The following is a 27,864-nucleotide window of genomic DNA, read 5'->3' as shown; positions in this document are numbered from 1 at the left end:
AGAGAAAATGCATTAAAATACCTCCAACTTTATTATTAATTAGGATTTGATAACTTTCTCCTCCTGCCTTCCCTGAGAACATATGCTACAACAAATGAAATCAGAAAGGTATTTCAGCTCTTTGATAGCTGGGTCTGCCACTACAGTGCTGGAATCAGTGGGGTTTTTTTATTTAGTAGGTGCAAAGATTGAGCCCTGAGCTCCAGCAAGCTGCATATGGTGTGTTTTCTGTTCAGAATCTAACTGGTGATCTGCTCTCCCTTCTTACCTGAGTCAGCCTGAGTTTCTTAACTTGTAGGGCATGCTGAATAACCTGTATTTTCATTTTCTAAATAGCAAAGTGTGATACTTTTATTGGAAAAGTGGAGAGAAGAACCGCCACATCAGCCAGCACTGGGATGAAGGTAATTAAATCTCTTTTACTGAAGACGTTAACACCAAATACTCCCTAAAGTACTGACTGTAGAGTACTACATTGCCATGAGGTGAATTTCCTAAATTTAAATTTACATACACTGAAATAGCGTAATTTAACAGAACTACTGGAAAAGTTCCATGTAACATATTTGGAAATGGTTCTGTAAAGGCAACTGGTCTGTGCAACAGTGTTGATTTACGGAAAGACTTTGCATTTGCCCACATGCCCATTAGTAAATGAACTGAAATGTAAGCATGTATTGAAGGTGCTGCACACGCTGTGTAGTTATGTTTCTAAACTGCAGGATTTCCAGTTCTATAAAGTAATCTGAAATTTATTTATTATATTTCTGAGAATTATGTCTCACAGTCATACTGTGGAATTGTGTTACCATCACAGTTGGTTTTAAGTTGAGTGCCCTCTGAAATATGAACAGAGGACGAGAATCGCTGTTAGACCTGCCATGGATCCAAGGATAAGTAGCATCCTCCCTGCACTATAGCTCAGACACATCCACCCACACATAACATATGGGTATGTTATCCCCATATAAATATATATTTCCTTTCTGCTGTCATTTAGAGCAGGGATTTGGCTGAATGTGGAAGTTTTCTTTTTATTTGTGTTATTATTTGCATTACTGTTCCAGCTAAGATTTTCTGCTGTTCATTTCTTTCATAACTTTCTGTAAGCATCAAAGCAATACCCTTTCAGCTGCAAAGACACTGTTTTGGTAGGAAAAAAATGTGGTTTCTGTCCCAGAGATCATGCCCTTCAAGCCTGAGGCAGGTGGTGGTGGTGCAGGATGCAGGGATGAGGCAGCAGCAGTGGCTGTGTCAGCTCCCTGGTAACCTGACCTGAGTCTGGCACTCGCAGGAGCGATGATGGGCTGAGGCCATGGCTGGATTGGTTTTCAGTGGACTCCCTGCCACGGGCAGGGCTGCATGACTGCCGTCAGCCAGCTGTGACAAAGCAGCAGGAGTGCCTGAATGGGGGCAGAGGAGGCTTCTGAGGGTCCCTCCTGCTGGGGGTTTGTTCGGAAGAGGTTGTGGATACTGCAGTGCCCGGCCAAAGGTCAGAACTGCTGAGCACCAGGTGGATTTCTGGGGTCTCAGACATTTTTGCTGGGGGCAAACCAGTGAATGAATCTGGCTATATTTCTAACACTTCCAGAAAATAGTATGTCCATCAGAGCATCATAGGACAAAAGGAGTCCTGAATCCACAGATCTCTGGCAGCTTTTTGGAGAGAAAAGGAAGCCAGGTTGCTGCAGCCTGTATTGTACCTTCAACCACCAGTGCCAGCCTTGCACTGCATCTGGTGAGAGCAATGGATCAGTTCCACTGCAGGATCATATCTGATGTTAGACATTACTAATAGTGTCACTTGTGGAGACTGGACAGAATTGTGCATCTCTTTGTGCCATACACATACAAATAAAATGTAGCTCAAAAGTCCATTTAGTGCCTCATACCTTTGCTTCTCCCCTATGTAAAAATCCACCATGAACTCCTTCACCTCACATCTCGTACAGACATTTAAATCTCTGGGGCTGAGGTCACTGCACCACTGCCCTCCTGCCATGGGAACCCAGCGATTCCCACTGCACTGATGTGGCCAGATCCTGCATAAAACCGGCTGTGACTCCTTAGCCCATTGTTCACAGGTACATGTAGTGACTCACAATGCAAAACAGAAGTACTGTGCAAGGCAAAGTGGTTTTGGCTGGGAATCACATATTCATCCACCTGAAATCAGTGTTTGTTTTCTTTTAGCAGGCTTTTGGACAGGCCTGCATGAAGCCGAGCAGTGTGAGGACACACTGGAGGGGAGGGAAGAAGAAAGTTGGCGCTTAAATTATGGTAGATAAAACTGCATATCTCCATGTAAGATATAGATTTGTGTGTATGTATTGGCAGGTCTGCATGTGCTGAGCTCCAGATTTTCACCCAATGTAATAATTCTTGTGATTTCTCTCATACCATCAGCAGTGCTGAGCTGGAACCATCTCCCATAGCCTATTATCCAACTCTGTCAGAACACTTCAGCTGCGTAATAAATAATGCATATGGGCATTCTCTGATCACCCATAAACCCAAGAGGAGATATACATAATCTGAAACTTTTACTGGCTCATGGGAAGTTTTGATCTTCAGAGGATTTGCTGAATTAAATCAGCAGAGTGCAGGGCAAAAGTATTTTCAGATGACAGCTTACTTGGCAGGCTCTGGAGCAGGACGTGTCCCAAAATGGTGTGTGTGGCACACCAGCAGGTCAGTGGCCCAGGAGCTCACCCACCAGCACTGGGTGCCTGCAGGTGCCTGCAGCTCAAGGGACCTCACTGCTCATCTGGAGCTGGCAGCAAGGAGTCACAGACAACCCCAGGCAGCACTTGCCCACCACAGCAGCTTGGTAAGTTATTAAGTTATCAGGGTTAGATTCAGTTTTCTGATACATAAATGCCAGATAAGCTGGATAGATAAAGAGACACCAAGAAAAGGCTGGTTATGTTTTCTGAGCAATATGTAAATCTTGGTTTGTGATTGTATCAATCTAGTCACTCTGAAAAGTCTAAGATGTGCATTCAGTATCTCATGTACCCTAAAGGTTAAGACTGCAGCAAGAATTAAAAGAAATACTACCTTTCTTATTTTTAAAGACTTTATGAATTCTGCCAGCCCATCTCAGGATTTCTGAAGGCTCAGGGCTAGCACTACTTCATTTCCATTATCACACAATCCCTTTTCCAGCTCCCCTGAACCAGCTTGGTGCTCTTCCATGTCAGGAAACACCAGGGTGGATAAAGTGAGCTAATAACACACCCCTCACTCTCCTGTTCCTCAGCAGAGGAGTTTTGCAGTGAGGCTGTTGTTTCACAGGAGCTGCTGCAAGCACCTGGGGATATGAGCATCCCTGGATGCACTGCCAAGAACTTGCTTCTGCCACCTGGGCAGCCAGGCTGAAAAGATAATTTCTTCTTTCTATTTTTATTTTATTTATTTATTTTTTCCTGAATGATCTTTAAGTGAGATCTGTCCACTGAGCAAGCTCATTGCACAGTCACAGAAATTATCCTGCTAAGCATGGTCAAGGACAGCACAGGGCTGGGAGAGAGGGGTGGGAGTCATGGAACTGCTTCCACTGGCTGCTGCCAAATGCACGTGTGAAAGCACATCCTGTTAGCAAGGCTGGGATGTCTCTGGGCATTCACAGCTTGACCTAGAGCCCTTTGCTCCTTGTTAAATGTGATTTCTAATGGCATTTGTAGATAGAAACTCTAATTTTTTTTTCCTCCTTAAGTCATGTAAAGAAGCTGTGTGGGATAGGTGGTGATTGTTCCCATCAAAACAGAGACTTCTGACCAGGACACAACAGATTTTCTTCAAAATGTGCAGGAAAGTGATAACAGTCACCTCATCATTCTATATGTATCTAGTTCCTCATTTTTGATCCACAGCTATCCTGTTTCTGTTCAACTCATTGATTCAAAATATCAGGCTTAAGAAAACTCTGGAGAGCAAACAAGGAAATCCTTACTGTCCCTTTTGTAATGTAAACCCAGATTTTCTTTCCTTTCTTCTAAAAGGAAAAAAAAATTAAAAGAAATGCAAATACTTATATCAGTTTAATATTTAAAAATAACAGAACTATTCTATTTGTATTCCCACTGACATATTTAGTGCTGGTTTTAAATACCCTTATTAAATCTAATCATCCTTCCCAAAATATATTAGCATGTAACAGTGTTTTACAGCACCCCACAGCTTACTCTCTGTGATATATCAAAAGAAATATGCGATGCTTTCTTTGCTGTCTCCCAGAGTGGTCTAAGGAAAAAAATGGAGGAAATAATTTTCTTCTCTGTGTCCCAAAGACAGTTTAAGGGCACCTGTGGTCTTTTCTGCAATTATATTTAACATTTACATTCAGTGCTCTAATCCCCTTTGGGTTAAGAAAAAACCACAAACCCATTAATTTGAAAATATAGTATTCAAATAATTTAATTGCATGGTCAGGGTATGGGAAGGGGTAAATAAACTTGGGGTGGTAAGAGAGATGGGACTATCTAAAAGACTACTGGCTCTCCATTGCTCTCATATTTCTCTCTCCATTTGTAGCACATGACAAATCTAGATGGGATCCTGTAGCCATTAAGCCCCAAGACTTCAGGCCAGATCCCTGAAATTCTTGGGTAATTAAATGGCTGGGACCTGGTGCTGGAGACCTTTCTCTGGAAAGATGTCACAGCTGCCCTCCAGAATGAGAACCTGGGTTCCTGCCTGTGAAAGAGAAGTCAGGACTGTCTGGAAGCTTCTGTCCTTGTAAACTGTCAGCAGGTTGTCAGTGTCCCTCCCTGGGCAGGGGAGCTGGCAGCCATCAGGTCTCACAGGTTGTGCACAGCTGCAGGTACACAAACTTAATTTTTCATAATTTCACTATTCCTTACTGCATAATACACATATTTTTATGATGTTAAATCTGCATAGCCCATATATAAAGATATGTAATGTATATCTATAATTAATTAATTTTATATATATATATATATATAAAAATGTATGTATGTATGTATGTATAGGTTAAAAATATTTGTTATATTTATCTAATAACTGAAATGGCTTCCAAAAAAAACTTACAAGTCAGGTTTGTCAACCCTCTTCAGCATCCTTGCACTAGTCTTCCAGTGCAAAATTACCCTAGAGGAATACACCCACTTTCTGGCACATCCAGGGTAAAAAATGAAAAAGAAAGAAGTGTGGAATCCTGACGACCTTATGTTGCAGTGCAAGACTGGCCGGAGTAAGAGATGTAAGGTAGCTGGGACATCCTTGAAACTTGAGCAAGATCCAAGTACAGGTTGGAGCTCTCAGCAGGTGTTGCCATAGTCAGATTTTGTTTGGCTGTTCTAGTCTATATCCACAGACTCGGGGACAAGCAAATGCATGATGTTGTACCCTCCTTGCTGATTTTGCCCTGCTGGCTGTACAGTTGCATTTGGGCATTTCCTTCAAAAGGGAAAAGACAAAACTCTGAACACAATCTGCTGCTAGCAGAAACACGTAGTTTAATGCTGTTGGAGTGCTGCTACACCTTATTTTCTAGATCACAAAGTCAGTGACTACATTTTACAAGCTGAAGTTCAGTTTCTAGGGAAAGAGCAAACCTATTAGATGATCAAGGGAAGCTATAACAGAGAACTGATGAAGATAAATCTAAAAGAACAATGTAAAGCCATTAAGCTGGTAATTGCCTGTGTGTGACAAATTTCTTTTAGTTACTACACTTTTCTTGTAGTACTACTGACACAGCACTATAAAATTTAGGGCTCTTTTTCATGTCTGCTCCATCCCAGTGGGATCTCCGGCTGAAATACTGCTCCAAGGAATACAGCACATAATCAGTCCCTTTGAAACTGCTTCAGTAATGCTGAATCCATATAAGTGCAGATGCCAATTATGCTAATGAAACTGCAATGGGCCCGTGGTTCTTGCCATCCTCTAACAGTGCTGTAAAACTACTGTCACACTCAGCAACTAAATTTTTGTAGCATACAACCACACAGAATACTGAAATGTGCTGCATGGTGGAGGTGATGCCACATGTTCCCCAAACCTAATCCTGCTAAGAACACAGAGAAAGCAACAGGTAACTGTAGAAAACCTGGATTGTTTATGTGTTTGGTTTTTTTTTTCCCTTTTCTACTTGTCCTGTATTCATCTCTTCAGAAGATGCAAGGCTAATAATGCAGATAATATTTATACTGCCCATCCTTTCTTGTTCCCTGTTTCCCTCCAAGGCACTGAGCAACATAGCAGGCTAGCAAAATTTCAGGGTGTCCCTTAGAGAACCCAAGACAGATCCCTAACATCTTTTCTCCATGTCCTCTTTCGGGCCAATAGGATCTCTCGCAGAAATACTCAGTGATGCCTTGGCAGGGCATTTCTTTGGGCTCAGGCAGGACCAGTACCATATGGTTTCTCTTTTTCCCTCTTGCATTCTCTCACACAGTCCTGCTGTGTCAAGGATAACTCTTTCTTCTCAGGCAACAAGTGGGGGGTTCAAGTCTATATGTTAAAATATCTACATCCCCTCCCCTTTGTCTTTACAGCCTGGCAATGTTATAATCATCTCTGCAGTACAGCACAGGCCAAGGTACCAATCAGCCTGTGTGAACAACACCATTAAGGCTACTATAAAATCCCACTGAGGACACTTTTAGGGTGTGGTGGGAGTAGTTAATAGAGATCATGAGAGGACACAGACAGGAATATGGATTCATCAGGAGTAATAGCTTTTGCACATGATTAGTCAGGATAAAAAATATGGCAATGCAAGGCTGATGAGTCTACATTATTGGGCTATTACTTCTTGCATCAGTGGAAAGTCCTGCCTTACTATTTTTTTTTCCACATTAAATCCTATCACTACCATTGTGGTTCCACTTCTGCTGTGTTTCAACAACTCTTCACCCCTTCTTCATGCACACTTATTACAAATTCTACAGTCTCAGGGAAACACTGAGATACTTCACACTATTTGAAATCACTGTTGCTGTGAGTGCATCTGCTTCCAATTCTGTCATCACTTTGTGGACCATGACAATTGCAGTCCCTAATATTTTTATAAAATCAGTGAAAACCCACAAATGTTAACCTTTTGCTTAGTTTATTGTTTATAAAACAATAATATGCTGCCATGTTTTCCCATCCTCTCATCTGCCTTCAAAGGGACATCTCACTAATGACACTAATTCTGTGCTAGGTGAGGGATGCTTGGAATTACTGTTGTAGCTAATGGCTTTTCTGGGGATAGACTTAATTCCTTGGTGTGCTTGCAAATCCATGCTGATCTTCTTCCCTAACTTCCCAGGGCACTGACTGAAGAGCAAAGGCAGCCTATGGTGGGCAGGTCCTTCAGGTCACCTACTCTGCCCCTGCTCCACAGGCTGCAGATGAGTTCATGAAGCAGTTCCTAAACTATTTACAGCCTGTCATTTGAAAATGTAGTTTTACAGGTCCCAAAATGAGGTAGAAATACTAATCTTCTCATGTTTCCTGACACTTACTGTGCCTCCTCTTGAGTCAGAGCCCAGAGATGTGCTATGATACTTGATCTTTAGGCTGCTCTGATGTAACTCAAAGTCACAAAGTAATTTCCAAAATTAAGTTTCCTGACACTGACATACTGCTGAAAATGTTCAGATAACTAATATTTATTTTTCTCCAAGGAAAACTACGAAAATATTAAACATAGCTGTTATTTGCTTAACTGGTTCTATAGTACTATTTATTTCTTACATACAGCTCTATTTTAACTTAATTAGGTTTGCCTTCTCAGTGCTAGAAGAAGAGGAGCAAGGACATGACACCCCAATATAATAAGGCACACCCTTCCATCTGCATTTCACTGTTGGCTTCAGCATCCCATCCTCAGCCCTGAGATGCCATTAGATATTAAAAGAGCAGTTGCTGCAACTTAGGCTTGGGGAGCAGGCTAAGCAGCAACAGCTAAGAAGTGTTACATTGCTCCCATGTTTGTGAGGATCATCTGGTTCCTGCCTATGGTCTGAACTCCTCGTTAGAAGTGTTACACACACACACACAGAGTGGGATAAAATGCCCTCAGAAAAAGCTCACACCTGGACTTGAAAAGATACGCATAAAGAATGCAGAAATATACACATGGGCACGTGGAAGACTCAGCAGTTCTGTGGAATTTGCCCATACCTTATGCTCCTTGAAGCTTGAGTATCGATTTCATCATTCCTTCCTTGCTACTCACTACTGCCACCACGTGTTAACCACAATTTTGGGGTTTTTTTCTGAAATAATAATGCCCCTTGAAATAGAAACACGTGTTCTACCGTGGTGAGAAGGACCTGGAATTTGGCCGTACTCAAGAGAAAAGATGTGAAATGGGCATGCCATTCCTTGGACATTGCTGGAAACAGTATAACAAGCTTCAGAAGAGCCCCCTACAATCAAAACTTCAAATTCTGAATTGAGGATTCATAAATAATGCTATTTATTACCAGTAAAGTTTATGGATGTGTGTTAGAAAGTGCCAGGCTAGTACTAGTAAGTAAAAGTTCATACACATACAGTTTCTCTCTCTCCCCCATATCTTCTTCTTGCACTTGATCTCTTGTCATGTTTTTTAAGGATGAAAAACGCATTAATAATGAACAAAAGTGGAATGCAGTCAGGAAAACACTTTCTTCCTAATTCCTATGATCTGGTAGTGTGCCTGTTCCCTTGGGAATGAAAGGCGGTCTTCCAGTTTGGGTTTCATAAGAGTAATTGTGGATATTTTTACTGTTGATACAAATTACTTACAAATTAAATCATTATTAGCATTTTCTGTGTCTCCATCATACAAAATATGGGTAAGTTTTACCCATGTCATTACACACTACTAAAAATGAGTGTGGCTCAGAGTGAATAGGGCAGCAAATTTCTACAAGCTGAACTTCCCTCGGTGTGGTTTGATTCTGGGCTAAATTTACTTCATCTTAAGTAACTCATGGAGGATGACATTTAAGTGACAATCTGTTGATAGCTAATCACAAGCCCACAGAGTATCATTTCAATGGAATGTCTCGATATGCAAGTTAAGGTTAATGTAACAATTTTCTGGTTTGTGGTCTTGTAGAGGGAAACAGAGAGCATATGCAAGGCTTAGCTGTTCTCTCTTCCCTCTGTCTGGCAAGGTCTGAAAGCACATGCCTAGGTATAGATGCAGTGTTACTGGTTCTCACATTGGTTAATGTGTTACCAGCACATACTCCCAGGCCAAGGAAAAATTTCAGAATATCAGTTTGCATTTAAAACATAAATTCAAGCTTGGTTTCCAGGTTTTGTTACTGAGAGATAAGGATGGTTAATCCTAGCTCCAAGCCAAGAATGATGTATGAAGAATACTGGAAGAATGAAGATGTGACATTGTAGCCACCCATGTTTCTGAGAGACTGTTTATGCATATGAAAGTTTGTCTTAACAAACTGTGGGGGAGCCAGCGGTCCTCTACAAGTGTCCTTGCAGATGAACCCATGTTTGTCACACCTTGCTGGATCAGCATGCTGGGGAAGGATAGGGAGCTAACAGGAGAGGAAATGGGTGACACCGATACAAAGATCTGATGTTACTGTTGACAAATTGTAGCCTATTTAGGATTTACTTCTGCTTTTGCACATCATTTAATTAATTCCAATGCCTATAAGGAGGTTCTTGAGGAAACAGAGCCAGGATTTTCATGGAAGTGCATGGCAAGGGCATGTGAGAAAACAGGTGTAGCTTGAAAGAGGAGATGCTCTGACTGGATATAAAGGAACATCATGAAGCAAATCATGCATGGGAAAGCATTGCCCAGAGAGGTTGTACAGTCTGTGTCCTTGGAGGTTTTAAAGAAGCTGACTGCTTAGAGCCCTGAGGACAGAAACCCTCCAGAGGCACCTTTCCACTTGGATTACCTCATAAACCAGTAGATCTAATCTTTTTGGACTTCAGCAAAGCTTTTGAAACTGTCTCCTACAGTATCCTTCTGGACAAAATGTTATCCAGCAACAGCTGGATAACAGTGTTATGCAATGGGGGAGCAACTGGCTCATGGGTCAGGCACAAAGAGTTATAGGGAATGGGGTGACGTGAGACTGGTGTCCTGTCCCAAGGGGGTTCCCCAGGGCTCCATCCTTGGCCTAGGGTGACTTTATGATGCTTTTATTCTCAGTTTATGCTGGACATTAAGTTCTGCACCTTTAGGACTGGTTCTGAGAGTGAAGAGGGGAAAGAAGCGAACAGTTTGTTTGCAAAGTGCACTTGCTCCCACACATTCCTTCTCATGGACTGTGTTTTCTGCAGCACAGACAGTGGGAGAGAGCTCTCCTTTGCTTTTTAGTTACATATATTTTTTTTTAGCTAGCTGAGGCAGAGAAATTCCCCAGACTGTGGCTTTTCTTTTTCTTGGAACTGATCGGCCCTGGCCAGCCCTGGATTGAAAACCCAGAAAAGCACTGTGAGTTCACACTTGTGGCCCACCAGGGCCAGGGATGCAGCATTTTTCAGCACAGGAGGGACTGATGAGAGACTGAGCAGGGCAAGCTACACCCCACAACAAGGACTTTCTGAACTTGCCATCTCTTCAGAAGAGTGAGAGGTTTTATTTTTTAATATTATTCAATTTTTATGCCTGTGAATACTTTGCTTGTTAAATAAAAAGTTTTTTTCCACTTTTCTCCTAGGAAATCTTTTCCCAAACCAGTTGGGCAAGGAGCCACTTGAATCTCTTTCTAGAGGGACCCCTTTGGAAGTTTCCTCTCAAATTTGCCCTAAACCAGGACCATCCTCCACCCCCTTCTCTTCAACATCTTCATTAATGACTTGGACACAGGACACAAATTCTGCTGATGGCACTAAACTGGGAGAAGCTGTAGACTCCCTTGAAGACAGAGAGGCCCTGCAGAGAGACCTTGACAAAGGAGAGAGGTGGGAAATCACCAATCAAAATAAGTTCAACAAGGGAAAGTGCTGGATTTGGCACCTGGGACAGGACAATCTTGGTTATGTTGTGGAACAAGAGGCCAGAGAGAAGCACTGTGGCAAGGGACCTGAGGGTTCTGGGCAGTGGCAAGATGAATTTGAGTCAGCAGTGCCCTGGCAGCCAAGAGAGCCAACCCTGTCCTGGGGGGCATCAGGCACAGCATCGCCAGCCAGGCAAGGGAGGGATTGTCCTGCCCTGCTCTGCTCTGGGGCAGCCTCACCTCGAGTGCTGGGTGCAGTTTTGGGCACCACAACATAAAAAATATGTTAAACCATTAGAGAGTGTCCAAAGGGGTGCCACGAGGAAGGTGAATCATAGAATCATGGAATATGCAGATTTGGAAGGGACCCATCAGGATCAGTGAGTGGGGAGGCTTTATGAACTCGCTTGGTCTGTTTGGCCTGGAGAAGACTGAGGCAAGACCTCATTGTGGTCTTCAACATGCTCACAATGGGAAGAGAAGGGGCAGACATTGATCTCTTCACTCCCGTGACCAGTGACAGGACTTGAAGAAATGGCACAAAGCAGAGTCAGGGGAGGTTTAGGCTGGATATCAGGGAAAGATTCTTCCCCCAGAGGGTGGTTGAGCTCTGGAACAGCTCCCTAGGGAAGTAGTCACAGCACTAAGCTGGACAGAGTTCAAGAAGCATTTAGACAGGACTCTCAGGCACATGGTGTGATTCTTGGGGTGTCCTGTTGTCCTGTAGCGCCAAGAGTTGGACTGAATGATCCTGATGGATCTCTTCCAACACAGCATATTCTATGATTTTGTGATTCTATAGTGCTGTGATACTATGGACTTAAATGACAGCAAGGGCAAACTCCAGCAGTGTTGAAAAGTAATCGTCGTGCACTAAACATTAAACACTTCAGTCATCAAGACAGATTGAAATAGTTAATCTGTGTTTTCAATGATCATTTTTCAAAGAATTATTCAAAAATGTGAGGCTCCTATTTATTCTCTGAGGCAGGAATGCTTTTATTGATGGGAGAAGAGAACAGAAGGAAACTCTGAACTGATTTAGTATCAATATAATGCTGGTGTAGGCATCACCTCTGTCCTACTGAGATATTTTTGAAAATACAGAAAGTACAGGGTCACTTTTGTAATATGATCTAGGTCCCTCAGATGGAATGAAATTCATTATCTTGAGCCCCAGTGTTTCCACTGCCAACCCTTCTCAACATGGCACATGTGCCCCAGTTTTGGGACCAATGGGAAAACCTAACAGTCTGTCTCAGACTGTCGATATTATGAAATGAATATTCCGTTTTCTTCTATTCTTGCTTTTGTTTTCACCTCACCATGAAGTTCTTTCTTACAACATACTTTCCTTTTGTTTACTGCCCAATTACTGGCCCATATAAAGTAAGAAGTGTGTTAATTCCAGGAGTATCCTGTCATTAAAAAAAGCGAGATTATGTTGGATATCGCTTTCTAGACCAGAGATGATAAACCACTACTTCTAAGTGATGAAGCCATGACATTTTCTACTTGAGGGACAAGACAGAGAATACTTACGTTCTCAGTTTTTGCTGTTGTCTCTGAGTCCTAGTTAAGGTCATGTCATTAAAATGCTGCTATGATGACATATATTCTTTTCTGTTTGGCAGAGGATTATGGCTTCAAAAATTTACTTCAAAGGTGATGTGGATGTCCTGAGTCCTCTATAATCTTGAAACAAACAGTGTTGCCTTGTTTGAGCTGTCACTACAGTATTCGACATGAAACAGAAAAGAAAAAGAGAACTGTGTATTTTGGAGGAGGTGAAGGGATTTGATCAGTTTAGAAGGATAAGGTATCTATTCTTTAACAGGGTAATCTATGAGACTTTCCTACCAAGTACAAAAAGATCCACATCAGCCACCTCTAGGGCAAGTCTAAAAAATATTGCAAATTATTTAGGCAGTCATTAAATATGACCTTTGTTCTTGGCAGTAGCACAAGGAAAGCAAAAAACAATTAAGCAAGTGACTGTTGAAAGCACTACTGACCTATTTCAACACTGAGTTTGTTTTCTGTTGTGAGATGTTTTTGCCTCTTGTTTCATTTTCCCTAGTTGGAAGAAAGACAATGTTATTTTAGTGTCTACAAATCTAACTATGTTGATGAGCAGTATACATTTAGAATTGGCATCAGTTATTTTCATGCATAGTGCAGCATTCAGCATTACTGTTTACATTTTTATGTTTCTAGGTTATGAATTTTGTAGTAATTCTCTGGAATCTGCCAAGTAAGGTATAGTGTATTGCTGGGTTCTGGGGGGGGTGAAAAAAAGAAACAAACAAAAAAAACAAAACAAAAGCAGTATTGGGCCAAATGCTCCACCAAGGCATAAGAAATTATTAAGAAAAGTCTTTTGGTCCTTTGCCCTTTCATCTCACTAAGCTGAACCAAAACAGTCTAATTGCTTGAAGAATGGCATTGGACATCTGCCCTGACCACTGACAGGTGCTAAAGAGGCTTTCCAAAATGCCTAAGTGTTTAGCTACCAAGCTCCTCTTGATTCTTATGAAATTAGGCAGATCAGCACTTGGAAATATCCCACTAGGGTCCAGATTCTTTAACATTTCTAAGAAGCAGGAAGATTCAGAATCTTTTAACATAAGAACCCAAATGTATTTTATTTTTAGACACCTACAAAAAAAAATGTCTGCTTTTCTCTTACACTAAACCCTTTCAGTAGGATGCAATACAGAAAAACCAGCATAAGGGATTCTTTGATTGATTCTATGAGAATACACTTGGAAAATCTCTTTTAAGCAAGTATATAACAGGCTAATTTACCTTAAATATCTTATTTCTCATCTCAGTTTTTGTGAATGAGATAAAATATTTTTTGACATTAGGAGAATTATAAATTTAAACAGGTTTTGAGTCTTCAGATTTGTTTTAGCAGATCTTCACTGGGAGAATGATGGCACTATCTGCCCTGACAAAAGGAGAGAAAGCAAAAATTTACAGTCATCAGAAGCTCCAGGAATTCAACTGAAGTAACAACATATCCTTTCTCTGCAAATGGTAAAAACTGGACAGCAAGGGGTTCCACTATAAAGTCAACCAAAAATAGAGGTGGTTTGCATATAATCACTTCTATTTCGTCATTCACATTATTTACATATCCCAAGAATTGCCATCAGCTAATTAATATGTACCATTTCTAATTAAAATATCTCACAAATTTAATAGAAAAGTCAAACTTACTCTTGAGTGGTGGGAGAACAGGCTGAGGAGAGGATGGATCTGGTGGATGAGAGCAACATATAATCCTCTGTTATCAGACACTGTGCTTTATAAACACAGGTTAAAAGAATTGGAATTATTTTGTCAGTCAAGAAGAGGAACTAAAGGGGGAATGTGATGCCTCTTGAAAAGTGTAAGTGGTTGGAGAAGTGGAATGAAGTACTATTTATCAGAATATTCCCTGTGGAGAGGATGAGATCTAAAGGGCTTCAAATGCAACAAGGAAGACTTAGGTTACATGTTAGGAGAAAAAGAGTTTAACTGTAAAGGCTTGTTGGAGACAGCCTGGAGGGGCTGTGCACTTATCACCAGAAAATAGCCTTAATAACATCTACTGGGTATGGAAAAGGTCTGTTGGCTCTGCCACAAAGCAAAAGGATGAGCTCTTGGACTCCTTTCCAGCCCTCATTTCTGTGATTCTGAGATTGATCATACTGGAAAGCTTTTCTATAGTTATATTGTCAGCAGCAGTAAGTCCCATGTCAAAACCACATTATTCATGGGACACATTAGCACGTGGGAACAGAAGTCTTCTGAGGAGTGGAACACTTCATCCATCATTTTGTTATCATTTGTTTTTTAGTTATAAAACAGTAGTGTGGTCTATCTCAAGAAACCTGGGAGTTATCAGGAACCTTATTATTAAGAACCATCTGTTTTATTTCAATGTTTCAAAGCTTAGAGGCTAGATGCCCAGCAGTAGTTTCATTTCTGTAGCCTAAATGGTCACTGAGAGGCTTGCTTATTAAAAAAAAAAAAAAAAAAGAAAGTAGAAAAGGTTTATTACATTAAGAGAGCTATTTTTTACAAATCTTTAAATAATGTATGAACTTCCCTCTCTATTATTTCATAATGTGTACCCTTAAATAGCATGCTGTTATGCTAGTCACATCATGAAATTAAACCAATTGGAAACAAATTAAGTACCAGATATAGTTTAATTGTCCATGTAAGTAAAATACAAATGGTAAACAAATAACTTTAATAGTAATTAAAAGGTCTAATACTGACATTGCATCATAATGAAGCTAATTTTTAGCATGGATGATGATTTGCTTAAAGAAGAAGCAGTTTGGCTTTGACAGTAAATACAGCTTCCAAACCATGCAGGGGCAATAGAGTATGAAGTTATATTCCCAGATACCTATGTTATTGTATAAAATAGTTCCTTATGTGCAAGGGAATGTTTCCATTGCATTAAGCCATGAATATAGACCAGTGGCATGCAAAAGGGAATGCCTGCATATGAACATACTGATCTGGTGCTTTCTTTGGTTTCTCAGATACAGGAAAACAAGAACCTCAGATGAAATCTGTGACTAGGAAGAGCTGCTCTACATATTGCTAATCCCTGAACTTCAAGAACAAGCTACTTTATTTGAATTCTCATCTTCATGTATTTTCCTTGAAGAGAAGTACTCTGCCACTCTTAATGGGAGTTCAATTTCTTATGCCTCCACCTCCATGAATGTATGCCAGTTTAAATATCAAAACTGCTGTGTGCATTTTCATATGATTGAAAATAAAGATCTCTCATCTTCCTTCCTGCAGAGCGCTTTAGATGCCACATCCCAGCCTGTAATTTATTGACAGAAAGAAAGGCTACTACCATAGTTTACCAGCCTTCCCCCTGCTCCTGGAGGAGGCTGAGGATGCAATGCAGCCACCTGAGCAGCCCCTTGCTGTCACTGTATGCAATCCTTGCGGAGAACAGGCACTCAGATGGTGCTCAGACATCACTGCACAAAGAGCCCTTCTCAGTGCTCCCAAAAACTTGCCAGCCCCATACTCTCTTGCCTGCAGATCCCTTCCTTGGTTGTCCTTTCCAAGAGGTCTGGCCCTCTGCTTCCATTCTGTCTCTTGTAATGAACTGTATTTGGATAATGGCTGCCCCTCCCTCCTCCTACCTACCCAGGCAGCTGGAGTCATTATATCCTGTCTTCCTGCGTTTTTTATTTCTACTCCTCATCAACGCTCATTTTTTGTAAGTGGTTGGTCTTTGCAGATTGGACTTCCCTCAGCATATTGAAAGAGCTTGCCAGCCTTGTGGAAGAGACCAGCTTGGAACATAAAAACATCTGATAAAATGCATTATGAAGTCCATTAAACTCCCATCATGGGTTGTCCTTTATCGTTAACAAAAGTGTTATAGCAGCTCTCATTTATCATCACACCCTCCTCTTGAAAGTCCTGTCTGAAAGCATTTAATGTCTTTACATCTTATCTCTCAAAATTTTTCACCTTATTCACCAGCTCCTCATTTCTGTTATGCATTATAGCACAAGAAAAAGGTCCCCATCACAGTTTCACAAAGAAAGAGTGTAAGAACCAAAGTTAGTCAAAAAGTGTCAAAGTGCATTCACTAATAGCTGCTCAAGAGAGTAAGCAGGGTTTATTCATCTACTAACCAGCATTTTTTGATTATTGATTTAATGACAGTCCATCAGATTCTGTTGCTCAACAAAAGCTATAATCAGAAATAAAATCTAGCTGAGACCATTTCTGTTATTCTACAGTGTAGGAGTTTAATGTCCTGTACTTTGAAACAACTCTCATTGCATTTCTATAGAACTTTCATAGTGTAAAACATATTCACTGGGTAGATCAGTAATTATGTTCTTGTAGTTTGAAGAACCATCTACTTCTCAGTAAAAACCCCACCAAATCAAAGCTATAATAATGAGTAAGGAATGATAATTCAAGCTATGCTTTTTGTTTCTTATTGCTCTGGCATCCTTCCTTCTATGCTTTTCTGTTCAGCTTAAGTGATTTGACTTCCTGAGCCAATTCTTTAGACAAACTAGTGCTCTAATTTAAGGTTTATCAGATGGCTCACAAGACATTTTCTCTGTGTGATTCTGCAGTGTCCATTTCCATACAGTCATTACTGTGCTGGGGGTCAGAAGAAGAAAGAACATTTAGACTATTTCTAATTCATCCTGTGTATATTTGCAGGGAATTGAGTTCCAAGAAAGCTCTAAATAATAAAATGCATGGACTCACAACATGCTGCAAAGTGCTCATTATCTGAATACATTCTGACTGCTTTTGCAAACAGATGCTCCAAATACTGTTCTTAATTAAATATCAAGGGTTGGATTCAAATGTTGGTCCATGCCAGCAGAAGATAGCACAAATCCTGGCACTGGGCCCCAGTCCAACAAAAGGGTGGTTGTGAATGCCTGAAACATTACAGGCTTCCCTCTCTTGTGGGCAGACTTGCCAGACATTGAGATATAATGCAGAGTCTGGATTTTGGGGTGTTTCTCAGGTGTCAGGGTGGGAGTGCAGTCCAGATGGCTGCTTCACAGCAGACTTGTGTATGGATTGGGCATGATGCTCTCCCGTCAGGCTGGAGAGGGCTGCTTCCTCATATCATCAATAACCACCACTACAAATTCCTCGGATCTTTGAGGAAGATACAGGAGTCAAAGTCAAGTCAGGAGCTAAAGGAAGAACTATGAGTTGAGTTTTCACTTAAACAATTCCTCTTCTTACCACCTTATCAAATTTTTATAGTTTTTAGTTAGTGATGGAGGTGGTAAGAAAATTATTTTTGGAGTGTGGAGTGACTCTTAATACTCAGGGCTTTGGTGGTTTTTTTTGGCAAGGAGAAGAGATAAAACACTTGTAAGAGAGGCAAAGAAAAGGAAAATGCAGGTAGCAAAGGGATCTTTTCTTTGAGCTGATGCTTTTGAGCCACATCAACACTGCATAGAGTAACCTGTCTAAAGAAGACTAACTAACCTTGGAGAACACCATGGCTGTACAGCCTTCCTGATCTGGTACCAGAGATTTCAAATATTTCCAAATATGGTATTTCAGATTTTCAAAGATCTGGAATTTAATTGCAGAGAAAGGCTGAAGAAAAGCAAAGACATAGCACAGTCAGATCAGCTATTGCATAATATATACTAATCCCACTGAAGCAAAGTTTTATTGTTTTTGTTTTTTAAGATCGTTTCTTCTCATGGGTTCACAGCTCTTTGGAAAAAGATTTAATCTTGGACAGCAAGGCTAGACATTTTCCTTAAGATGCACACAAAAAATGAGGAAAACAGAAAAGGAGCAGGAATCAAAAATTAAAATGGTCAAAAAGGCAGAAACATGATGTGTTGCCAGCTGGGTTCCTTTTTGTTACCCTTCTGTAATAACTGCTCAAGTTATTTTTTTGGCTTAACAGGGTACCCTGGGTTCAAAGTCATGGGTATCCAGAGGCAACAGAGCTCATAGATGTCAAAAACTTTTGCAGCTGCCTGTTCTCCCAGCCTCTGTGTCAGCCTATCAACCTCCTCAAAGGTCTTTTACCTACTTTACAACACAGAAATTTTAGCCAATTGATTAATAACCAATGGTTTGTGGTTTTTTTTAATTTAAAAGCCATAGTGTTACCACCATGCTTCGATGTTTGAAGTAGGGTTTTATTTATTTTTAACTTTGCTGTCTTTACTAAACAAGTTTGCAGAGCAAACTGATTCAAACTTTTCTATGCTCTATAGGTTTATACACCCTCACCCACAACTGAGGCATCTCAGTCTGCCATTTTTTTTTCCTCAGTACACACAGACATAATTTTTAGGGCAAGAAGACCTGGGTGGTGGTCTTCTTTCCTACTGTTAAAGGAAAACTGCCAGAAGAAGCCAGTCTGAGACTCCAGCTGATGAGAATAAACAAAGCTTTATGGATTCTTGGAAAATATTTTGCTTTTGTATAACTCTGTGCTGTGTGCTGCCTCTGTAATGATTGGTTTACCTCTTTATCACTCATCTGTTGATCTGTTCTTTTCCTTTTTTTTTCACCTTTCCTATTTAGTCATCCTTATTCCACAATTTTCTTTCTGCTTATCAGATTTCCTTCTAATTCAATCCTTCAGAAAAGATGGGAAGAACTCCTCCTGTGAAGCAAACATCCTAATTTTTGCCATCATTCCTGTGAACTTCATTGCTTATGCTTTATACCTCTTTATTCACCCCATTTATAGCTGATCAACCTCTATTTCAAGCTGTGTAGCACAGATACTGCCTACAACGTTTTGTTTGTACAAGGATGCCTCATTGGTATTTTGTTCCTACCTTACATTGAAATTACTTGCTAATGTTTAACATTGATGCATAGAGGCAAACTAAGCAGGGCCAGCACTGGAGGACTTCATGACATTCTAAAGAAAAAGCACCTGTATTCTAATGCCAGTTTCACTTTATTAGATCCTTAGTTTCAGGCACTGGGAAAAATCTTCAGGGACTGCATCTTATCAATCTGTTTACTTCCATGCCTAAGTGATGTTTAAGGCTTATGACCCTCATGAAAAAAGTGTCCCTTTTTGGTGAAGAATTGGATGCTTAGCACAGCAGCAGCAATAAAACTCAGCAAACTGGAATGCACACTCAGATATTCCTGTAAAACTTGCATCTCTCTCATCTCCTTGAACAGGAATGGTCACAAAAATCTTGCAGGCCGTTCTCTGCCTTTTCCTCAACAGATCTGTTGTGTAGAAATCCCTGAAGACAATGAAAGGCACAGTGTTTTCTCTTTATCTCCAATGGCAATTTTAAGCATTGTCCCAGGCTTTTTACCAAGCCCATCTGTTCTACTTTATGGCACTTCTCTGCAATATAGGAGAACTAGAGGGGTTCTCTGAGGAAGAAAAAGCTGAGTACAGTTATCCTCTTACTGCATCTTCTCAATATCTTCCTGTGGGTGAGCTGACTGCTTGGCAACCTAGCGGGGTTTCACCCTGGGTGTGTATCCAGCCACCTTCAGGGCTAACATACTGTCCATTAATAACTCATGATCAGCAAACCCATACTGTGAGTCAGGAATGGAAGTGACCCATTCTTGGGAGGATTTTGGCAGCAAAGATCCAAACACAAGTAGACCTGGCAGATGTTATGGAGGTGAGAGCTCCAGGAGAGGCTGGGGGCAGTGCTGTCAGTTCATGGTACTGCTGCACGTGGGCTTGGACCCCCAGACTGAAAGGGCTTCTGAGGTCTGAGATAGTTCAGCAGTCAGTGTCATGTATGTCCTCATCAGGGTGCAAATGCTGAGGAAAGCAATATGAAAGTGAGGGAAAGCATGAAGACTCCAACCTGTGATTATGCAAAATGCAAGGTGTGGCTGGATGTATGTGCTTTCTCATTAAGATGACTTTCACATGATTACAAGAAGCCAACAAAAGATAAATCTGTTGTCATACAATCAATTTGTCAGGTTTTCCTGTTTTGGTTTTGTGTGTTTGTCTACCTGCAGGAAAATCAAGTGAGGAAAAAGGAGCATATAAAACTTTATCTATAAAAACTGACTTTTTGCCCTCTAAAAAAAATTCCCCTTTAACATTAAAAAAAAAAAACCAACACAAAAAACCACAAAAAAAAAAAACCACACACCAAAAAGCCCCACAAAAAACCAGCAGAATTTAGTCTTTGCATGCAGCTTGTTTCCGCCACAGCCAGGTAAGAAATCACATTCCTGCCAAGCATTACAAGACTATTCCAGTCACAAAGCTCTTTTACATGTCCAGCTCCGTGGTGTCTTCTCAGGAATAAATTGCATTCCCAGCAGGTCAATAAAGAGTTTTCAATCTGCCAGAATCATGAGTCCACTCAGTGAACAAGTGAAACAAAGATATTCAGTGCAAGCTGTTTTGAAGGGTCAACAGTATAATGGTGAGTTTTAAAACTGTGAGGGGTTATTGTATTCGCCTCTACAAAGATAAAGCTGTTGCTTTGTATGTCAGTTACTTCTGACTATACTTTTCTCTTTCCCCACAACTGGTGTGCATGTCTGGCAGAGTGCAACTAATTGTCTTTTTGAGTACAAAGAAGGAAATTAATTTTTTTTCATTCTATGCAGAAATGAAGAAAAATATTTGTTTTATCTATTTGGAGTTATGAGAACAAACAACATGACTGGCAGAAAGTTTTTAAAGAAGTGTGATTTTTTGTGCACCAAAGAGGTAAAGCAATCACAGAATCTGAGCATAGAGGAAGTGATCTAGGAACTTTGGAAGGACTGAGCCCTTTTGATTCAGCCTTGCAGTGTCTGTCCACAAATGCTGAAACAGACTTAAAAAGACTCCTGTTCATCTGCAAAAGTACATGACACAAGTGAGGGTGACAGTACTGAGACAGTATTGCAGTGTTAAGGAGTATTTTCTGTGAGTCTTTTTGTATTAGAAAAGTAAGATGTGATTCATTTAGTGTGCCTCTTTCCTCAAAAAGATATATATATATATGGAGCCATTCAGTTAATTTTTTACAGAATAGCATACAGAAGACCAAATCCCAGTGAGGTAGTTTCAGGAATTTATTACTTATGGCAACATCCGTGGTATATTGTAGCAATTAGCAGTGTGCAAGAATAGAATCTCTCTCCTTCAGAGCACCATGGTCATGACAATGCATCAACTATATGAGGACATTACACACTTTTATAGGCACAATTAAAAGGATTGAGTGAGTTTCCTAAATATATTCTCCATGTGGGGCAATGCTTAATAGTAATCATTGTATAATGAATGTAGCATGTAAGTTATCTTGTGTGACCTGATTAGTCAGAAATAATGTTTCCACTCTTTGGAATGAGATTGTTATCTGTTTCAATAAAAACAAGCAAGACTACACTTGATGTGAACTGTGTGCTTCTAGCATTTTGGATCCGTACATAAAACATTTGAGAGACAAACTGTGAGGAACTGAAATGGAGATAAAGCAGACAGCTTCACAACTTGATGGCAACAGCAATGAAGGTATGAGAAAATTCATTTTGGGAGAGCCACTAGCAAAATTGCTCCTCCAATTGCTTCTCCAAGAAGTAAGAAGTCTTGATTTTATCTGTACCCTAAAGGAGGCCACTTTCAGCCTGATTACTTTGTCCCCTGTCTAAACAGGTCTCTGTAAGGGATACAAGTTCTTCTATCAGGAATCTGTTAGACTCAAATATTATTGACCTTCTCACTGTTCACCATACACAGGTGCTGCCCTGAAAACCTCTGATCTCAGCTTATGCTTTACTTGGAGTCATCCATACAGGGCAGTTGCCAAAAGCTGCAACCTACCTCCTTGCTGAGGTTGTGGTGGGCTCCCTTCCCTGTCTCTCTCCCTGCACCTGGAGATCCCATACTTCTCCTCCCAGCTGGACCGTGTTTCCTCCCACTTCCCTTTTCTCTAATTCCAGAGAAATGCTTATTTCTGGGAAAAAGAGTGTACTTCAAGAACTGTTCCTTCCTCTTGTGAGGGGAGCCAGGTGATAGCAACCACAGCAAAGCACTTATTCTGACTCCTCACATCTGCCTCTTTGCTTTTTGTTTGAGCAAACAAACAAACTTTCTGCTGAAGTTCTAAGGAAATACCTCATAATGACCTTGGTCTCTTCTAGGACTAAATATCTTTCAACATTGGTACACATTATTTTGATGCTGTGTCTGATTCTTGAGTATGAATGCAGAGGTCTCTGGGTCCAGGATCTGACTGCCTTGTCCCTTTCCTTCTTTCTCAGTCACTCTTGATCCATGGTTTTCAAGTACATTCTCCTCTCAAAGGCTTTATCTAACATTAGTTATTTCTCATTGCATAACTTTTCATCCAGTACTGATGGTTGTTCATACAGTCTGTTCTCCTGTCACCTCTACATATTTCTGGGACTGTCTCCCCAGCCATAGTAGTGCAAAAACAGATATCTAGGATACAGGTTGTCACCCACATCATTATAACCCAGACCTTCCTCGTCCTTGATGTAAGGCAGTTCTTTGAACACATCAGTGAGTGCTTCCAGGCCACTTTACTTTGCTGCCATTTTATTCCTTGGTGTCTCCACTCTTAGAAATCCCTGCCATGACCTCTGTTGTTCTATCTGCAGGCTAGATAGACAACATCACAGCTTTTCTGCTGTATTTCCTCCTGCCACTTCTGTAACACCACTTATGTCTCCATGTATTTTTCTTTGGGAAGGCCAGCTATATAGTTCAATACCACTATCTAGAGCTCTTCCTTGCAAGCAGCACTGTATTATTCAAGTGCAATGGCCTCTGATATGTCAATGTTTTGGTAAATCAACAGTTGAACAGTTTCAAGAAAGCAAATTGAGTTCCACCATCACAAGTTCATTTCATGCAGGATCCCTTTTCTGCAGATTGCCATAGGTCTCATACTGTCAGGATAGCGAGTCCCAAGATGTCACATTGTACCTGTCTGCTTTTCCCACTCTTGCCAATCTTTATCTTTTATCTCCCAAGTTTTCCTTCCTGACTGGCTCTCAACTATTGTCTTACAATTTTTGGCATCTGGCTTCTGGCATCTGTTCATATACCACTGCTTTCCTGAGCCCAAGTTCCACATTCATGTACTTTTTACTTTTATTCAACTCATGATCATTTGCTGCCTGAAGGTGACACCAGGATCAGATGACCACCTTTTAAGGATTCAGGTCTCTAGTGCAGTCTCTTCTGGTCCTCCTGTCAGTGTTAATAAACTTCTAAAGGAAGAGTCCCCTTTAAAGACATAACTGAATTAAAAACATGCTTTCACAGGCATGTGCCACAAACAAGACTAAATTCTCTATCACATGACAACAGATCACTAGTATTTGTTCACAAAATACATAGAAAATGGAATAAATGCAGAAAACAGCCATCAAAAGCTAGTCTTTGAAAAAGCACTGTCCATCAGTCAGGAAATCCCTCTGCAGCACATTGCTGGTGGCTATGCAAGTATTTCAGGGAAGCATTTTTGTGTGGTTTGCATTACTGCCAATAGTCAGAAATGAGATGCTGAGCCAGCTGGATCTCTGCCTGATCACCTTACAGTATTTTAATTTTCTCTGTTCTAAGTCTGTATTTACAAGCGTTAAATACTTCCAGGAAGTTCTTGGATGTGCTAAAACAGCAAAGATGAAATTTCAAAGGTGCCTCTAATTTAAAAGCTTGAACAACACAGCTGTTGATTACACATCAATAGCAACAAAAGGGGAAAGACCAGAGAAGATTTTGAAAGAAAAACCTGTTAAGTTTTCGTCATTGTAAGTTGGAAGGTCATGTGGGGTCATTCACTAGAATAAGTTTCTCTAGTTTTCACTTTCTGTTTTCTGATCTTGAGATCTGAAAATTTCGAGGGTTGCTGCTAGTTAAAAACCTGATCTGATACCAAAAGAAACCCTGGGAATTCCACTGGGAATTTACAGACTTTGCAACTGTGCCCTTGCTTGTTTATATTCCTGAGACAAATTCAGGTAGAAATATTAGAAAACTATTTACTGAACAAGCAAAGCTGTAGAGTTGAGTGCATCCTGAGCGCAAAGGAGCATTTTGTTCATCGTTAACAACTGTGGCCCGACAGTGCTGAGACACCCCTTTGTTGGGAGGATCTGAAGAGCCAGTTTGTAAGTGCCTGACAGCCCAGCTTGCACAGCTTTGCCAGCTTAATTAACACATTTCTTCCTCTGGGGAGGAGGGAGCTTCTGAACTGATGGAAAGAGCCCCACACTGTTTGTAAAGTCACCCAAGTGCCACCAGCCCAGAGACTTTACCAGAGGGCTAGCTGGAAGCGCAGGCTGCAGCCTCTTTTCCCCAGTGAGTACCTTGGAGTGGAAAGCAAATCTGTTTCCTGACAAAGAATGACTCACGCAGGCTGCTTGGCTTCCCTTGCTAGGTCGGTGATAGGGCATTTGGCTGTGTCTTCCAGGGTACCTTTTGTATACAAAATACCTGATATACATCTGTGAAGTGGCTTTGCTTTTGCACAGATGCCTGGAGAGCAAACACAGCAGGCTCAGGTGACTCATGGGGTGTTGCTGGAACTAACTAAAAGAAGCAAGCTGGACTTGCTTAGGTCTCAAGTTCATGTCTAAGTGTGACTGAGGCATAGCAACTAAAGGAGAGAAACTGGAACACAATACTCCCAAACCTTGACCAGAGCATGTGCCTGAGCTGTGCCTGAGCTAGCAGAGGGCAGAGCAGCAGAGCTTGCTGGCCAGAGAGCCTGGTTAACCCTCTCTACCCCCTTGGTGCATGTCAGCTTTCCTGCCAAGAGCCCCATAGTGCTGGGAAGGGAGCAAGCACCAGGTCTGGGGCTGCCCCACAAGCTGGAGAAAGGACTGCTGATTCTGCTTTCTTCAGTGCTGCTACATGGCTCTGCTGTCAACTGTGCTTCTCGAATGAAAGTAATTTTAAAGAATTTGGGTCAGTTTGTTTTTCTGCACAGAGGGTGCAAGTGTTCAGTGCTTTACCTAGGGGTAATACAAACAATCCCTGTATCCCTCTGTGAGACAACTTGTTCTGAATAAACTTGCTTTATCGTTTTAGTGTGCTCAAGGCTGGTTTTTTTTTTAATTTTTTTTTTTTTTTATTCAACAGCACCTCAAAGACCCTACCAAAAGCAGGGCTTCATCTTCCTAGCAATACAGAATGTAAAAAGTGCCCTCCCCAAACAGGTGGTGATCTCAGTATGTCTTGGAGGCTAAAGGGAGGATGCAGTGGAGCAAAGGTGTGATGCAGCAAGGTTCCTCCTTAAGGCATCCATCAGTTTAATGGCCAAGTGGAGACTGGAGGTCGGGTTTCCTGGCACTGTGGCATGCACCCACTTTTCCAGTGACCCCAGTCATTACATATGCACTTTTGGATTAATGTGGAATTTGTCCTCTTGCCCACGGCAAACTGTGTGTCTGGGCAGGCTGCCTGAGTACTTCTTTTCTAAACACATCACATCAGCCCTTCTCACTGTCAGGATATCACCTCACAAACATTCATGTAAGAGCTAGTCCAGCACAACCATCAAAGAGGAGAAACAACTTAAAGCCAGGTCTGAGTCCATAACCCTCCCCAGATAAACAAGCCCAGATTGATGACCCTTATAAATCCCAGGCTTAAAACACATGACAGCTATATGTTCAGAAGAATTTGGAATTACTGCAGTGAAAATTTCCTTCTACAAAAAAAAGTGGGAAAAAGAAGAAATGTGTGGTACAGACAACCGTTATCACTAGCAATATCTCTGCCAACCTCTTCTGCAAAGTTTCAACCACAAAGGAAAGAAGTGACAGACACTCAGAAAATACTCCTTATATTGTGATTTTTAAAGGAAGTGCTCAAAACACAGGGATGAGGTATAGCATGATAGGGATACACAAGGTTACATTAGGAAATTAAATACTTTAAAATGAGAAACCACCATGTGAACTAGCAATTGCATCTCAGTCGGGACAATGTTATTTATCTATCACCAGAAGCACACATGGTTGTTAGCAGACAAAAGAAAAAATAAAATCCTTCCAGCATGAGTTTACTAATCATAGTTAGGCATAATCAGATTGGAAGATACTTTGTCAATTGTTTTTGTTTTCTTCTGGTATATTTTTTGGAAAGGACCAATTTACTAAAAGGGAGAGATTTTGCAGAAAGAAATTTACATAAATAAATTTTCTATGCAACTTTGCTGAAAGAAAACATTCATACAAGGAAATGCTTTAGACATTTCAAAATGAAAACATTTGCATGTGAAATTAACCTAAGCTTTGTGATGATTTCTCCTGTTGCAGACTGTAAGATTCTTTGTTTTTCACTCTGCATTGTTGCACAACACATTCTCTAAACTGCTTATTGATAGAATTTTTTTGACTGTGTGGTGCAATGAAGTATGAAACTATATCAAGAATGGGGGTCAGGATAGTGCTGTGCATCAGAGACCCACTGGAAGTATCACACAGGCTTAGAAACATAGACAGGTTACAGACTGCATGGGCTGACAGCAATCCAAGCAGAGCAGTAGTGAAAGAAACGTCATAGAATTTCTTCTGGAAGGGGGCCAAAGGAGCCTTAAGGGCAGGTGAACTGACAGGGCTTAGGGGGAGAGGGGCAGCAGGGGGTCACAGTATGATATGGAGCTATTGCTAAGGAAATGGCTGATCCAGGAAAGGATGTGCTATAGGGAAATGTCAGCATGAATATTTCATATGTTGACCCTTTTTGTAGTTTTAACATCTTAAAAGACAGTGACTGTAATTGATGTTAGACTCTGGGAAGAGAATGCAATTCCTGTCCCAGGAGATTGATGTATACTACCCCAAAAATGCAGCTCCAGGCTATGTTCTGCAAGGTGACATACACTGCTACATGTATTCACTGAAGAAGCATCATCATTATCTCCCTGAACCTTAATTTCCCGTGGAATATCACCCCTGTGCTTTTTTCTTTCTAGCTAATGTTGCAGTTTCATATACAAGTGCTCTTGTGGAACAGAAAGGTATAATAAGACTCAGTGGGTGCAGGTTGAAACCAGACGAGTTCAGACTACAAATTAGCTGAGGCATTTTTGCTTATCACTGAAGATAAGTAAACATTAACGAGGGCTGTAGTGGATTTTCCACACTTGGAAAGCTTAACATTATAATTGGTTGTTTTTTCTAGCACCAAACACTGCTAATGATTTTTGCACAGGAATTAAGAGAGGGGCATTCTTTGGTCTTTGTTACAGACTAGTCCCTTCTGGCCTAAGTTGTTGATTACTCTAAAGCAAACTCTCATGCCCTCAATAAGAATAAATTTATGAACTGAAAACTAACTACAGATGCCTCAGGTTATAGCACAACCCTTTTATTGTGAAAGCTATTTTCCTGGCTCTAGTCTGTATAAAACAGTATCCTGTGTATGGTATATGCATTGGTGCCCTTATGATTTACC

At 40.8% G+C, this 27,864-nt stretch overlaps 1 long non-coding RNA gene across 1 annotated transcript; it reads left to right on the top strand.

Annotated features, from left to right (window-relative positions):
* The first annotated feature begins 11,401 nt into the window (after positions 1–11,401).
* On the top strand, positions 11,402–15,758 carry LOC147655849 (uncharacterized). The gene is made up of 3 exons (XR_015276951.1): positions 11,402–13,193; positions 13,855–13,976; positions 15,482–15,758. It is a non-coding gene; the product is annotated as an uncharacterized LOC147655849 (long non-coding RNA).
* Positions 15,759–27,864: the final 12,106 nt, after the last annotated feature.

This window comes from Cyanistes caeruleus, chromosome 1 (genome assembly GCF_971803275.1).
Source record: "Cyanistes caeruleus chromosome 1, bCyaCae1.hap1.1, whole genome shotgun sequence".
Lineage (NCBI taxonomy): Eukaryota > Metazoa > Chordata > Aves > Passeriformes > Paridae > Cyanistes > Cyanistes caeruleus.
This window is presented reverse-complemented; position numbering and strand designations above follow the sequence as displayed.